Source organism: Stegodyphus dumicola, chromosome X2 (genome assembly GCF_044657685.1).
Source record: "Stegodyphus dumicola isolate Sdum_Otavi_A_Nest chromosome X2, ASM4465768v1".
NCBI lineage: Eukaryota > Metazoa > Arthropoda > Arachnida > Araneae > Eresidae > Stegodyphus > Stegodyphus dumicola.
The window spans coordinates 697,591-715,250 of NC_140781.1; the positions used below are offsets into that span (position 1 = coordinate 697,591).

Consider the following 17,660-nt stretch of genomic DNA (forward strand, 5'->3'; position numbering starts at 1 on the left):
AAAAAAAATTAATTGTTTTCCATGGTTGAGGTAATGCTTATTCTTTTAATAAATATTGCATTGATCATATTTTGAATTGCATGTCTAATTTTTCTTTTAAGGTTATGCAGTTGCGTATAATGTAATTAGACAAGCGCTTATTTTTTTTTCTTAAAATGTGCTTGAAAAGTGCTTATAGGTGCTTATTTTTTTAACTAAAATGTGGCTATGAACCCTGAAAGAACTTAAAATTAGAAACGGTTCTTACGTTAAAATTCTGAATGAAATATTTCTTTTATGGTATATGACTTTTATTTCCAATATGTTCTTCTAAGTCTGTTTTTAGAGTGGTGTTTTTGTGCCCTTTTATTAAAAAAATCTTTAAAAGTATATATGTATAGCTCTTTTAATGTTAATGTATTGCGAGTTTAATTCTGACTCTATTTTGATCTGTTGTGTCACTAATTCTGTGTGTGAATTAAGATAGTTTAATATATAACACCTGCTTCAAAGCTAGCAGTAAAGTTTATTTTGTTTATGTGTGATTTAAAATTACCTGCTCTTTGTCTTTTGGTGCCATCTTTCTACCAGCGCTGCAATTATTTACTCTTCTCGAAAATCATTATCCCTTTTATTCTGTGTATCCGTAATAACTGTGTAATTTTTTTTTCTTTCATTATTCATGTTGTACCCATATATTAAAAAACCCTTTCGCTTACTGTACTTCTGTCGTATTAGGAAAATCAGCTTTTCTATCGATTGCAGTCATGCTTTTAGTAACAATGTAGCACATTGCTGGAGTTTAAAACAAAGAAGGCGACTTTTGAAGTCTTATATATTAAGAAACAATATTAGATATTTCTCTTTGTGTATAATTATTCTTTAATATCAAAGTAGTTAAAATCTAATGATTCCTTTTTTTTCCCCTTTTGGCCTTTTCTAGTGTAATTTGTCATCACTTTTGTGCACTCTTCGAATGCAGAACATGATATCGTGAAAGAAAAAGAACGATGATGAAAAGAACGGAGGAATAATGCAGAGCAAAAAGACATCTGTGGCTGGTAATCTTGTTTTATATCAACTTTATTTCCACTAGAAATGCTTGAATGTTATAATTTGTCCGTCCTTTTTCACATGTTGCTTTATATTGGAGCTTTACTATTTATTTATTTTACATGAACGCGTCACATTATGTTTTAATGTTTAGGGTAGCATTTGTGCATTAATTTCGTAGGTTTTTGAATTCCATTTTGAAGTGTCTGAATTGGTGCTTTCTCTATATTGTATTGTAATATTCGAAGTGAGGTTGAACTGTTAAATCACACTATAATTATCAGAAGTCTGAGATTTGTTAGAGTTCTGTTGCTTCTTAGTGGTTTCAAAAGTACTGCTGTGGTGTAATTTTTTCCCAAGTGGCCTCCTTTCGCATTACAAGGAGGAGGCTAAACATTTTGTTCTCTGTGTGGCCTAATATTTTCCCTGTCCAACGGGGTCTTCTCTTCCCAACAGGCCAGTGTAATTGCACTGCCTGTGTATAAAACAATTTTGTTTCAGTTTTTTCCGAATTTAGTCTCTCTATCAATTGGTGTTTCTCTTAAAACCATTGAAAGATAAGTGTTGAATAAAAAAGAAATGTAAATAAAAATTTAATGTATACTCGTAAAGAAAGTTAGTGGAGCCAAATTGTCTTCTGTTAAGGATGCTCAAAATGTGCTTTTTCTTAGTTGTTTTAAGCATACTTTATTATATTTTTTCCCTAATCTGAACAATTTTGGCACATTGTGAAGTTTTATAAACCAACTTGCAAAGATCTCTTTGAAATTGATTTGATAAATAAAAATTCATTTTGAAATAAAATCAGAGATGTTTTATTATTATCGAAGTAAAATTCTGCAGACTAACTTTCAACTTGGTTTTGAAAAGCACTCTGAAAGTTTCTTTTGGACTTGTTTTCGTTCTCTTGGCAAATACATGACAGAATTATTTTTTGAAAAAGGTGATGATTTTGCTTATAAGAATGACTGATACAACTGTAACTGTGTCGCTGTAAAGAGCACATGTTTCCCAGTAGCTCTTTTAAAGTGTCCGTTTTTTTCTTTAATTGTGTCAATCTCTGCTAGAAGATCAGACATTGCTTCTCTGTTATTTAATGATTCCTTCATCTTATCTTCAGTTAAAAGCTGTTCCTCGTAATAAGCGCTTTTATTATCAAGGGGTTTTATAAGCACCCAATTCTTCGTTTTGTAATTTTCTGATTCATTGTTTGACTTCTCTATCTTCCATATATGAAAATTCTTCGGAATGCTTTGCATTTGAGATTTGTAAGATTTTTTTGGACTTCATTTTCAGTTGATGGAAATTGTTTAAAATAGCAGATAAATTCTTTCCGGTGTTGATGGATGCATGTTGAACCACGTATGAATGAAATTCTAGCAGTGGACAAATTAAATGGAATCCTGTAAGGTACTGCTATACGCGAAATCACGCTTTACAAGTCTGCGCTCAGCAAGTACCTGCTGTATTAGAAATGATAGGCTACGAAACGTGACTTGAAGAATCATATGAGGTATGTAGAATGCAGATTGGTAATTTAGTCGTGATAAATAAACCGTCTATACAGATGACCGAAAATAATAAAAATTTAGAGGGATTAGCTATAAAGTATTTTACTCCTGGACCATGGATTAGTCATACACAGTACTTGTGTAAAAACAGATTAAAGTATATGGATTCCCTGTTTAAGAAAGGAATTTCTCTCTGACAGTATGCAGTCTGTACCATACCTGGAATAGCGAGGTGTTGCGTCTTCAGGGAAACAAAATCTTTTATTCTGTAATTTTTTACTGAAAATGTGTGTTTAAATTTTGTTACCTAGATAACAAAATTAGATAACCCTATTTTTAACTCTTTTTATATGAAAATGAAATCAAATACAGACAAAGACATAAAATTGCATTCCTTCCCTTAGTGCAGTTATGCGCAACTTTAACTTAAAGGGAGCAAATTTTGAGTTTATAAAATTTTGGCGAGCTACAAGTATCTAGTGCACTTTTAATATATCAGTTATAAATGCATTACACAAAGTATAAAAATGTGTGGTATAATATGTTAAAAAAAGGTATTCTCTTTGTTTTATTTACAAAAAATTCAGCAAGATGAAAGTTAAATACAGGGAAATCATATTTTAATGTGAAATTTAACACTGCATTTTTTCTGCGAGTTTTTTTTTTTTTTTTCTTTGGTACATGCAATGATATGACTAAATCCTTGCAGTCGTTGGGAGTTCATTTGTTATCCTGTATCTAAACATTGATTTTAACAAGTTCAGTGTTGAAAATCCTCTTTCACATTTTTAAGTAGATCAGAAGCAGGAATTTATCTTTTTAAAAGTTTAACTGTTCATGATTTTTCTGTTCTAGGACTATTCAAATGGCTTTTTGTGATATTCTTGATCTTAATTAGGATGAAAATCAGTTATTTCCATTTCTAGATCAATAGAATTGTTATTTAAAATATTTGCAATCTTTTACCATTTTTCTTAAATACTAGTGTTATGTAATTGGTTTGAAGTGAATGAAGTAGTTAGCCTAATTTTAAATACACTCAAAACATCTAATTTAGAAACTAATTTAAGCTCGATGAGATTTTCCAAATGATTGTTTCAGTTTTCTTATATTTCACGCTTAAGTTCTCCAGATTTTCAAAGGGGCATAACGTACATTACATTATGGTAAAAATGTATATTCCTCATATTTGGGTTATATTTTCACAAAATTAATTTTGATTTAAAATGAATTTATAATACCCTTTAATTCAAAGACTTTAGTTCTCTCGCCCCCCCCTCAAATTTAAGATTTAGTTACTATGTCTGTAAGAATGGCTAAATCATAGAACCAGGTATGTTCAATAATTTCTTCGTAAGTTTCGTTTCTGGATTTTTTAAATTCTTCTATGAAACTTTTGTAACAGAAGCTGGGATGGAACCCGGGCAGCCAGACAGAATGTCCCTTCCCTGAGTGAAAAGTTCTATCATTTCTTTGAAAGTGACCTTATAATATTTCAGAATAAACCCTCGTAACACTAATAAATGTATATAGATTTTTTAATGTTTATTTAAAAATTCTGAGCTATTATATTACTAATTCTGTATGTGAATTAACACAGTTTAATATAGAACACCTGCTTCAAGGCTAAAAGTTAAGTATTTGAATAACGTTTTACCTTTCGTCTGTTTCCAGACGCAGGTTCTATTCTACAATTTACGGAATTTCTCGGTATTGGACATCTCACATAGCTGACGAAATTTCATTCCTATGTTTAGGTTTTATAGTACAATAGGTTGAGCATCCCTATATTAGTATATGACATTGATTCCTTCGAAAGAAAAAGAAGTATCTTAGTTTTGAATTTTTGGTCAAAATTTTAGTATGTAGGTAATTGCAATAGCTCTTTCACGAAATTGCATTTAAATTTCTTGCAACATTCCAAAATGCTGTATCATTCAATGGCATTTGATGTCTTTTGGCTTTCTGTATTAAAGCTGGGCTGAAACCCGAGCAGCTAGGCAACATGTTCTTTCCCTGAGTAAAAATAAATTCTGTTAAAAATACATTTAAATCACTAAATGAAGAGGCTAAATGAAATATTCAAATCGTCTAGTTTCTACATTTAGTGTGACAGTAAAAAGTCTGAAAATAATATTAATTCTTTGCTAAAAATATTTTTCTTTATACCAAGTGTTGCAAATCAATCTCAAGTTATTTCTCAGAATAATATATAAAGCTACATCCCTGAAAGTAAGCATTAAGTATGTAACAAATAGATTTGATCATATTTTATGCATCATGCAGACTATACTTCCAACTCTTTCATTTAAGTGCAATTTATTTCCAGTGTATGAACATGAAATATCTTCTAAAAAACTGTACAGGCTTAGTCACTTATTCGTAATTTAATTCAGTTTTCATGTGAGAATTAAAATTTACCAGACTATTGCTTTCTTAACATCTATTAAACTAAAAATAGTTTAATAGATGTTGCTGTAATTTAACAGTTTTGATTTTAATGTTTTCAGAAATTTGCTAAATCAAGTTTATCTTTGTGTGACCTTGCATGAAAAGCACCGATATTAAATTTGTTTTGGCATTCACTGGTTAAATTTTTAAATAAAAACTTTTGATGTAGAACAGGATGATGTAAAAAAAGGAACAAATTATATTTATGTTGGTAATATGTCTCATGTTATTGTGTCTTATGATTATTTATGGTATCTCATGATATTGCAGTAACTTAAAGGGCATTTCATAGAACTTGTTGTTTTTTAAGTTGCGTAACATGTTTTCATAACTTCTTGTCATCTTTATGTTCTACTGTTCCATGTTGTGAAATATATATAAAAGGTAAATTTCTAATCAAATATTCTTCCATTCACAGCACAGTAATATAATGTGTGTTTGCATTTATTATACAGTACTGATCATTATTCATTATTGAGTTTTATATATTATATATATTTAATTTATATCATACTGTATTATATGATTTTGCTTTATAGAATATATCACAATATATATTTCGAGTTGCTAATAGAACTTATATGTTTTTCGTATGTTAATGAGATCTGTGTGTCTTTTAGGTTAATTATTTTCATAAAGGAATTAAAATAAAATCATACCCTTTTAATGTAATTCACATTTTATCATAAAAAAAGAATTTTTTAAAGTCACATTTGATAACATTATAAAAAATGTTGGTAGAAACTTTAAAATTATTCCTATTTTTATTCGCAAGTATTAAATATTCTTCACAAAATTCCATTTTTCAGCACACACCATCACAATTACATACCTGCCAACTTTTACGAATTTATCGTAATTTTTACGAAAATGTGTTTGTATTTACGATTTTACGATCATAATCCATTTTTTATGATTTTTTTTTCCTTTTTCAAGTGTTTTTAGTGATTTTTGTCGAAATTTCAGAATTTTTTGCTAATTCCACCGACTACTTCGAATCCAGTAACCTGCGGTTTCTCCCAACTCGCAGCTTAACCAGCCAATCCAATGCGCTGAACTTGGTTCTCCCACACTTTTCTTTGTGGGCGCCAGATTATTTTTTTCGCGTTCGCTTCAGCAGCAAGGGAATTACTCAGCGAGCGTGGATTGTCGCATTCTTTTTTTTTTTTTTTTTTTTTGTTTGCACGTGCTAGGAATTTTCTTAATACATCGTTGTTACGAAATGAGTTCAAAAAAAGCGTACTCTCAATATTTTCGGGTTGCCTACAAAGCCGAATTTCCAACAGTTAAAGAATCCTTCAAAGGAAATAACTATGCATTTTGCAACGTGTGCGTGTGTGACTTCATAATAAGTCACGGTGGAAGAAACGACATTGTGAAGCATGTTAAGTCTAAAAAGCATGAAGTTAATGCTTCGGCTTCGACAACATCAAAGAAAGTGGATGATATTTTTTCGAATTCGGATGCCGATGTCATTTTGGCAGAGTGTTTGTTTACTGCATTCCTCATCGAACAGAACGTGCCGCTAAGCGCTGCCGATCACGCCGGTCAACTTTTCAGACGGATGTTTCTCAACTCCAAGATTGCTCAGTAATATGCTTGTGCTCGCACAAAAACATCTTCTATTGTGAACGAAATTGCTTGCGATGCACAAAGTAAAACGATAGCTGCACTCCAGAATTCAGCATTTTCGTTGTCAATCGATGGCAGCAACGACAGCGATTGGAAGCTTTACCCCATCGTTGTCACATATTTCTGTGATGTTTCTAATGAAATGAAAGCTCATCTTTTGCGTCTTCCACTGTTAAATGGAGACGCTACGGGGGAAAATATTGCCTCCTTGGTAATTAATGAGTTGAAACAACTTAACATCCCAATATCAAACTGCATTTCATTTGGTGCAGATAATGCTCATGCCATGGTGGGTGACAAAAAGTGTGTAGCCTCTTTCCTCAAAAAAGAACAAAATGAATTAATTGTTATTGGATGCCCATGTCACTTAAATAATTTGGCAGCACAAAAGGCTGCAGCTGCTTTACCATTAAATATTGACCAGCTTCTGATTGATGTGTTTTTCTATCTGGAAAAAAGTGTAAAAAGGAAAGAAAACCTAAAGAATTTCCAAGAACTGTGCTCTGGTGAAACGAGAAAAATTCTGAAACATGTATACACGAGATGGTTATCCTTAGGAAGGTTTATTGAACAGTGGGATGCATTGCTAAAATATTTCCACGAAGAGACCAAAACGAAACCACAGATCCCATCAAATTTGTCGGCATATAAGATTCCGAAAACCAACTTTGCTTCTAATCAAAATGCTTTAAAAGGGAAAAGCCAACACACAGAATCAACCCCTTTAAAAAGAAAATGCTTAGAAGACTCCTCAAAGGTCAACTTTGTTAAAGACTAGAAACTAGAAAACATTTTAATTGCTAAATGTTATGAGGAAACTAATTGTTATGACAGGAAATTTTCCAAAGAATTTTTGGCTAAAGTCAAAAAATGCACTCTAAATTCATTGCAATAATTTTTTTTGTGTGTAACATAAGGTTCTTGTTTTATGTTTCCTAATAAATTTTTTAGTTACTACTTAATTGAGATTTACTAATGTAAGTACAATTTTCTTTCTTCTATTTGTATAAATTGTTATTTTTTTAATATCAAAGCATGATATTAATTCTTCGGTTCTTCTGAATTTTTATCTTTAGAGGTTGCCAGGTCTGCAATTAATTTAATCAGTTTCCAAATAAAAATGAAATTCAGTATGTCGCAGAGTAAGTACCAAAAGTAGAACTGCTTGAAACACACAAGAACATATCCATATTTAGCCAATCACTGTTCACTTCTAACTGTTACTAACTGAATAAAAAAAATACAAGTTCTATGAATAAAAGAACAGTTACACTAAAGAAAAAAAAATTTAATATACATTACATCTTAATTCTATATAATTATACTTTTGTTTTTCACTTGCCCTTGACATTAGTTGATGACAACTCATTCATGTCAGAAATATTGTTCCTTATAAAAAAAAACATAAATTTTATGTTTTATATATAGAAAAATCTATGTACTCTTCTGTTATAGGGACTGGATTCAGAAATGTATGTATGTGTGTATGCACTTTTATATGTGTGTTTATACACAAACATACATGCATATCTGAACGCACTCATACATACATTTCTGAAATCGGTCCTGATAACAGAAGTGTACCATATTTTGCCACAGTTCTTAAATGAATAGTCTAAGGCAGAATGGCTTTGGTTTATTTGGTTACAGCAAAGCTTTCTCGGGCTCATCTATACCTAAGGGTATAGATGATGCCTTTGTGTAGTACTTTCCATTGAATACTGGCACACATTAATATTACATGTGTATAATCAGCTATGAAATATGCACCAAGAAACTGAAATTGTCAATAGTAATTTCATATACTTTATTCTGTGTTACATACGAATAGTACACTGTTTTTGGACAAAGCTATATGAAGCATACACAATCAACCTCATTCAAATACTAAATATTTAAGTATTTTCTGAATATTCAACCCCTAGTTTCAGCATTTTATAAAAGTGTTAGGTTTTTTTTATGCATTCCTGTTACACATGCGACCAAAGACAGCACATACAAATGGTTATGATTTTATAGTTAACCGTCATTTCACTGGCAAATAGTTTTTTTATCATAATGAATTACAATAGAATTCTGGAGTCTATGTACTTTTAAGAAAGAAAGTGTTGGATTTCTTTAAAAATACAATGTTTTCCCTAAGAATAAAGAATCAAAAATGTGCATTCTTTGAAATTGTACTTTTGATAAATGATAAAATTTTAAAATCTATAATCTAAATATTAGAATATGGTTGGAAAATTACCGTAAAATTTCTTGTTTCTACCAAAGTGCTTTTAATATTCTGTGATGGAATGGGATTGCTCTTATGAAAATTATGTTATGGTACTTGAAATGGTTTCTTGTTTGCTTAAGAATTATAACCAGATAATGAAGCTCTTACAACAAGTTTTATCTGATTAATATAATTTATGCCTTTTTTTAATGAAATGGCTGTTGTATATAATGATTGTAGTTGTTTATCTAAGAGGAGTGTTATATTTTCCCATGAAACTGTTATGGCATACTAAAATTCATTTGATAAGTATAATTTTTTTTTGGTTTTTGCGTATTATATTTCTATTGCAAAGATATTATGGTATATTAATGATTATCTTCAAACTCCTAATATTTTTACTCAACCTTCGACCATTTTTGGCAAACAAAAACTGATAACAATGTATGTTAGCCCCAATAATGGATAAACGTGATATCAAAACATACTCATAAATTCTCGGTGGTTTCTTATAACACTGTCGTGAACATTGTGAGTTTAAGAGAAAATAATGAGCGGTTTGTTAAAATTTAGATCAGATGAAAGATCTTTTAATATATAGTATTTTAATACTATTTAGCACAGTGTAATAAGTTCATTTTACAGTACGCAACATCCTCGAAAATGATCGTTACAACGCAGTTCGATCATTTATCTTTAGAACAACAATCTCTCTCGTTGCCATTCCGTAACAGAGAAACTTATCTCTCATGGAGTTCGATAGTGGCGCGACATTCTCCCCACCTTGAGTTTGGGGATACAAACTCAAAACAGTAATATAATGATAATACATACATACAATTTTGAGAGAACAGTAACGTACATAATAATAATAGAAATATTTCAAAATATTAGAATGCAAACTGAAATCAATATTTTAGAGTTCAAACACAGAAAGTTCAAAAGTTTGCTTAGAAGTTTATAAATCCAGTCTTTAAACTGGTTTTATTTTTTGTCCTGAGCGAGACACGCGAACAGTTTCATTAGAGTCAGTATTAAGCTCAGGATTTTCAGCTACCACTTCCGGAACCTTCTGAGGTTCCGATACAACTTGCTCGTAATTTGGGGTCAATTCCAAAGGGTACAGTCGTTGGATTGGTCTTAATATGTTTCCTTTTTCAGTTCGCAGTTTCACAAGTCTGATGATTCCATCTTTTCTTGGAAAGAGTTCCAGTACTCTCCCTAGCAGCCAATGGAGCCTTTTTTTATCATCTGTACCAATTAACACTATGTCACCTACATTTATTTTATCTTCTCTTTTGTTAACTGAAGAACGAAGGAAACCCAGATACTCCCTTTTAAACCTTTGTTTTAGATTTTCACGAACCTTTTGAATATGTCTCCATCTCAAACAATATTAGTCTTTTCAATTCGATCCAAATCGGGAACATCATTTAATGGAATGTCCTGAAGAAACATTGAGGGGGTCAAGGTCTTCAGATCTTGTTCCTCGGATATGTAAGTTAACGGTCTGCTGTTCATGATAGATTGGCATTTACAGACGAGAGTCTGCAATTCCTCGTAAGACAAACAGGAGCATCCAAGATTTTTTCTCAGAAGATCTTTCAAAATCCCAATCAAGCTTTCCCAGAAGCCTCCCAACCATGGAGAGGAGGGTGGGTTAAACTTCCAACGAATTTCGTTGACTCTAAATTCACTTTCAATTGTAGTCCAATGTAATTGTTTCAGAGCATTATTTAGTCCTGTAAAATTAGTACCATTGTCTGAATACATCACAGAAATTCGTCCTCTTCTGGCTATAAACCTACGCATAGCTTGGATGAAGTCATTGGTACTCAGTGAAGGTATTAGCTGAAGATGGACAGCTCTAAATACGGCGCAAGTAAAAAGTACTATCCACACCTTTTGTTTAGATTTAGTCAACAGAGGTCCAGCTATATCTACACCTGATACTTGAAAAACTGCTGCTACTTCTGTTCGGTCTTTTGGAAGAGGCGGAAAAGGTACCTCAAGATGTTTTACCTTTTGCCTTTTACATGTTAAGCATTCTTTGATAACACTCCGGACAGTTCTTTTCCCTTTCACTATCCAAAATCATTCCCGTAAAACAGTAAGAAGAGTTAATGTCCCAGCATGCTTGTTAGCAATATGTTCTTGGGCTATAAATCTTCTCACTGCCAGGTGTTTCGATGGTAGAATTATTGGAGAAATAAAATCTTTCGATTCTTCCTCATTTATCAATCTGGACTTCAATCGTAAAATTCCTTCTTCATCTTCAAATATTAGAAGACCTATCAAATTTTTTCGTGTTTCTTCATTAGAGTAACATTCCTTTTGTATTACACGGAAAATAGTCCTTTGTGCATTTAACAATTCTTCATTTTGAAGTTCCTTACATTTTCTTAAGTCCTTGGCCTTTGGTTGAAAATGCAGTATCCAAGCCATAACCATAATCATCTTTGAAAATCTAGAGAATCTTCTGGCTAACTGTAATGGAATTGACTCTAGCTCTGTGTTACTAGCAGAGATGACTGACTTTCGTTTCTCTATCTCTACTTCTTTTTCGTTAATATTTACAGCTGACTTTGGCCACTGCTCCTTCGGATTCTTCAACCAGGCTGGCCCCACCACTTGCCTTTCTGAAGTTGCCTAGGTCCACAACCTCTTGACAAAATGTCTGCTGGATTCTGGTCAGTTGAAATATGGAACCAATCTTCCGAAATTGTCAATTTTCTAATTTCGCTTATTCTGCTTGTAACGAATACCGACCACTGTTCTCGACGAGTTATCCACACAAGAACTGTGGAAGAATCTGTCCAAAAGTAAGTCTTGATGTTGGGAAGCTTTAGAGCTTGCTTCACAGAACTAAACAGCCTAGCACCTATGGTAGCAGCCATTATTTCATGACGTGGTATAGTAATAGTCTTTGTTGGAGTTATTCGTGATTTGGCTTGAAGTAATTGAACAGTCACTGAACCCATACTGGATTCACTTCTTAAGAAAATGCATGCCGCATAAGCTGTCTTGCTGGCATCGACAAAAGTATGGATACTTAAATTGGATTCCTTCATCACACCTAACCATCTTGGAATTTTTATATTTTTGAGGTATTTCAGTTGTTTTCCCCATTTTAAAAAATTCTTTTTTATTTCATCATTCACTTCATCATCCCATGATTCTTTGCTCTTCCAAGCGGCCTGCAGCAAAATCTTAGGCTGAATCATAACAGGTGCAAGGAAACCTATGGGATCAAATACTCGACTAACTAGTGAAAGCATTTTCCTTTTAGTTACTTTTTCTCTTTCATCAAATTTCAAAAATTCGGTATCTATTTCTAAGGTATCTAAATTTTTGTCCCAAACCAGTCCTAATACCGGTGATGTTTTACTTTCTGAAAATGCAGGAATGCCAGAACTTTCCCATCCTCTGAGATGAAACATTCCTTCTTTCATTACATTAGTTGCAGATTCGATGAATATTTCTAGTTCGTCATTATTTTGTACACTAGTTACGCAATTATCGACATAAAAACTATCTTGTAATTTTTTAAGAAATTCTTCAGAATATTTTTCTTTCCACGTTTCTTTGGATAAATGATGGTCAATAACCGCCATCAGCAAAAATGGACTACATGTAATGCCAAATACCACACGGGTGTGACGAAATGTCTTCACTCTACCATCATCACCATACCAAAGAAATCGTAAAAAATCTCGATCTCTTTCATTTAGAGATATCTGTAAAAAAGCTTTTCTGATGTCTGAAATCACACCAATTTCATGTAAGCGAAATCTTGCTAGAATAGACGGAATAGTTTCAATCAAATTAATTCCAGTCTCTAAGCAATCATTTAGAGATGGCTGATTAGCAAGCTTTGCCGAAGCATCAAAAACGGGTCTAATTTTCATGGAAGATAGTGAGGACGTTTCCTTAATGACTGGACGATGTGGGAGGTAATGAACAACGGGTAAAGACAACTCCTTTTGGGGAACTTCTTCAATCACTCCTTCCTGCAGCCATTCATTAAAGACTTCGTGATGCCTTTCACGATATCCGATTTTTTCCAACTTCTTCGTAGTAGATTCGAGTCTTTTCAAAGATAGGTCACAATTGTCAGGTAAGACTGTATGCTCAATCTTCCAAGGCATATCAACCTCGTATCTACCATTTTCTAATTGACGAACTGTTTCTTGGAAATGAACCATAATATCTCTTCTTGACTCTTCTTTAGTTTTTTGTTCAACAGGATCTCGGATACCCAATAATTCTAAGTCCCACAACGATGAAATAGGCAGGTCTTCTTGAGATAACATAGAAACTATACTCATATTTACATTGTGCGGATGTTCGGATTGAAGTACTTTACCCATCAAAGTCCAACCCAATTTTGTTTCTATAGCCAATAAACCTGTTCTTAGTTCTCGTTTGCCAGTAAATAACTTCCCTGCAACGTCTGCCCCTAACAGTACTTCAATAGGGCCTGGATTCCCTTGGGTATCAGTTAAGTGTATTCCTTTATTTCCTAATTCGCGAATCCAAGAACCGTATCTTATGCTTGAAATATCATTACAAATAACATCATGGTCTACAGCATATAATTTATACGAATATTTACCATCAAGGCTACTCAAATACATCTTGTAACATTTATGTTTATAAATTTCAGTTTTCGTTCCACCAAATAAAGAGTGACTAGATTCTTTCTCCCATTGCAAGTCAAAACCCATTTCTTCTGCAGTAGACTTTAAAACATAACTTTTTGAGCTTCCCGTATAAATCATTAATCTAACTTTACGCCTTTTATTCTTACCCTCTATGTTTACAAGTAGGGTCTGAAGGAAAACTTCATTCGTAGCACGCGAATACAAGGAATCTATTGTTTTCTCTTTTTTCTCATCATTTTCCTGGTTATGCATTTCACTAGACTTATTACATTCAAGACTAGGACAAAAAAATTTCAAATGCCTTTTTGAACAAATCTGACACTTAACACTTGATCGACACTGGTTACTGAGGTGACCTTTAACCAAGCATATTCTGCATAAACCTTTCTTTTTTACCGCAGACATTTTTTCATCTAACGGAATATAAAACGCCTTTTTACAATTACGCGTTTCATGATCTTTTAAACAAAACGAACAAGAAGCTATTGCTTCATGATTCATCAAAACCGACGCCGAAGGAATATTTTGGCTAGTTGCCAAGTGCTTACGATCAGACTTAGAAAAAAATATCCGCTCTGCTTTGTTAATGTCTAGGTCATTGTGGATTGCATTGTTTGTAAATATAACACTGGCAATTAGCCATTTGTCTCGACGTAAAATGTTATTTTTTCTTCTGACTGAACTTCGCTTTTCAGAAATTCAATTATTGCATCAAGACTCGAAATGTTTCGTTCAGATTCAGTAATTTTTCGTTGTCTTTCAAACGATCGCAATACGTGAATAGGAATAGCACTTTCCACAAGAGGATATAAAATTGTTCCACACTGATCAGTCGTTACACCAAGACTGCTCAGGGCTCTAAGTTGTGTTGAAAGTTTGTTATACAAACTACTCAAAGAATCCTGCTTCCTTTTCGCTGCGTTATCCAAAACAAGTTTTATTAACTCTCGAACATAAAAATCAATTAAAAGTTCTTTACGCCCATATCTCTAAGTAAGGCTTTCTATAGCCAAAGGATAATTTTCGTTCGTCACCGGAAAAGATTCTACAATATCTCTAGCTTCTGATTTAATTTTTGTTGACTGTATCAAATAATGGAATTTGTCTGCATTCGTTATTATTTTCATGTATGTTTTTAAACTGATTCCAAAACGTAAGCCAATTTTTTAAATCACCTGCGAACTTATGAAGTTCTACTTTCGGTAGGCGTTGGCACAAAGTTTTACATGTATTTTCATCAGTAACTAATTTCTGACTACTCTCTGACGATGTATTTTGGATTTCGTTTAATTTACTCTTAATATTATCGAGAAATCGTTAAGATATTAACTGTATCCTAACAGCCTTCTCTCGATAGTCCTCAGTTATTTCAAATTCTGTTTCGAATTCTTTATCATCAGTTAGAGTATCTAAATAAGCACTGTGCGTCAATTCTAATGTTTCTGCCTTTTTCTTCAACAAATAAAAACACATTTCTGCTTCTTCATAATCAACATTATCATCATTTAAAAGTTCATCAAGTCTTTTATATGCTTTAGTAAAAGCTGAACGTTGCGCAGTTTTGTGTCTTTTCATCACTTCCATTTTGTCATAAAAGTTTAAAATATTCAGATAAAAATTAGGCAAGAAAAGTATTTTAAACTTCAGTAAAACAATAATCAATAACTTCAAAACGGAAGTATAAGGTAATCAACTTACCCATATCTATTCTTTCATCCAACATGTTTCCAACAAACACGCCCACCCGGGGGCGCCAGAAATGTCGTGAACATTGGGAGTTTAAGAGAAAATAATGAGCGGTTTGTTAAAATTTAGATCAGATGAAAGATCTTTTAATATATAGCATTTTAATACTATTTAGCACAGTGTAATAAGTTCATTTTACAGTACGCAACATCCTCAAAAATGATCGTTACAACGCAGTTCGATCATTCATCTTTAGAATAGAGCTGGAGCAAACTGCATGTATTCGTTACTGAGTAACGGGTACATCGGTTGACTCGAAGTACCGATTCGGTACTCACAAATTCATTTCATTACTCGCATCTGTTCGTTACTCGCATCTGTCATACGATGCGGTTTGTTCGAGTACGAATCATGCGGTTGCTATGCGAATACGAATGATGCGGTTTCTATGCGTATACGAATGATGCGGTTGCTGTTCGAATACGAATGATACGGTTGCGTCACAATGCGCTCATATTTTTCATAGATAATTTTGAATTTTTTTGGGCATCGGGCAAACTCTTGTTTACATTATGTGTTTTAGTTGAAATACTATTTAGTTGTTGATATTTAAGAAAATGAGCAATTTTGATAGCGTGAAGCGTTATTTTGTATTTGCTTTTTACTATTGCTATTTATGTTTGTAATTTGAAAATTTAGATGATTCATCTTTTTTTTTTTTTTTCTTTGAGCGTGCCATAGTCAGATTTTATTGATTTGAAATATTTATATACTGCACTTAGGTATTGTTTACATAAGAATATGTAGGTTAATATAGGTTCTTTACTTCCTTGTATCAAATAAAATGGTAGTAATTATTGTAATCGAGAAAACTTTTGGGTATCATATTTTAACGGAAATATCCGTTTTTGATGATTACGGAATCCATGTGAATTATTTTTTGGGCTGACGCCTGTACGTACGAACATAATGAAGGACACTCTCTCTCTCTCTCTCTCTTTTTTTTTTTTTTTTTTTTCAAAAAAACTTATTGTTAAATGTAATCCCATTTACTCTAAGCTGATACTTATGACTAATGATTATGACTTTAAGTTGATACTTGAAAGGGATTTTTTTCGTGATGTGTAAGTACTATGTATGCATTTTGCATAACTCAAAAACGGTTAGTTATAGAACGTTGAAATTTTGTATATGGTTCCGTTATAACATCTAGATGTGCACCTCCCTTTTTATTGCAATCGGTAATACTACCAAACGTAAATATGTATATATATATCAAATAAATTATAATTAAATGTAAAGTACATATATATATGTCCTTATAATTAAATGTAAAGTACACACACATATATATAAATATAAAATAAAAGCCAAGTAAGGCGAAAATAAAAGCCTTGGCTTTTATTTTATTTAATTATCACTAAATAAGTTACTTGACTTTTATTTTCGCAATCATTGGTTGTAGTCAGGACTTAAGTTTTAAAATTAGAAGTGCTGGAGCTCTATGGAAGGCCATCAGGAAAGATGAATAAATAAATAAATAAATAAATAAAAATAAAATAACTATTACAATAATAAAATAATTAGCAACTAGAATATTAAATGATTATTATTATAATTCAATAAAAATTTAAAGACAAATGAAAATTTAATTAATTATTAAATTAATGATGAATAACTAAGTAATGAAATAAAATACCTGACATCGTCTTGTTTGGGGGCTGTGGCTAAAATTACAATTTAAGAACTAAGCCGAGCATTAGATAAATTTAGGCTTTTGATGAGCAAATAATGTACTGTTTACCAGAGTATAGATAGAAATTTGGTTATGTAGCCCATTCTTCTAAAACGACGTTCCGTAGCTGCCTTCCACCACCAATTCCCCCCCCTTTTTTTTTCCCAGTTTCGGTTTATTCGGTTACAGCAAAGCACTAGGCTATTGCCTACGGGGAGGGAGGCCTTCGTGTAGGATTTTTTAAAAGGAACTGACTCATATGCAAGTTACACACGGAATAACAATGAAAACGCCCGTGCAGCTAGCCGTTAGCCGGGAATTGAACCCCGAACCGAACTATTAGTGCTCAGCGACTTTACCGCTCGAGCTCTGGTGGGCTCTTTTTTTCTTTTCATTCGCTGTTTGAAAAACGGGTGTTCACTTTACGATAAAGTAAGCACCTGTTTACTTCAATTAAAATGGGTTAGACGATATGACTCTTCCTACTTTAATCTCACTTAGCTTTTGATTTCTAATATTGATTCAATGTTTTCTGTAGACAAAGTATTCTGATTAGAATAATAGATTTCAAACATGTTCAAAAGTTGTGTATCTGAATATAATTAGGTTTTTATAACATAGGGCACATTTTATTAGTTTTACATAGTTCTAAAGCAATTGAACCACAGCATCGCTGTTTTGAAAGAAAGTAAAAATGTGAGAAATGTATAATGAACATTAATATACAGGCTTTA

The 17,660-nt window shown here is 32.4% G+C and overlaps 1 long non-coding RNA gene and 1 pseudogene across 2 annotated transcripts in view; both read left to right on the forward strand.

Moving 5' to 3' along the window:
• LOC146992667 (uncharacterized) overlaps positions 1 to 17,660 on the forward strand; it is a 264,717-nt gene that overhangs the window by 153,883 nt on the left and 93,174 nt on the right. The gene's annotated exons all lie outside the window — the stretch shown is intronic.
• LOC146992668 (uncharacterized) lies at positions 5,983 to 7,576 on the forward strand (annotated as a pseudogene).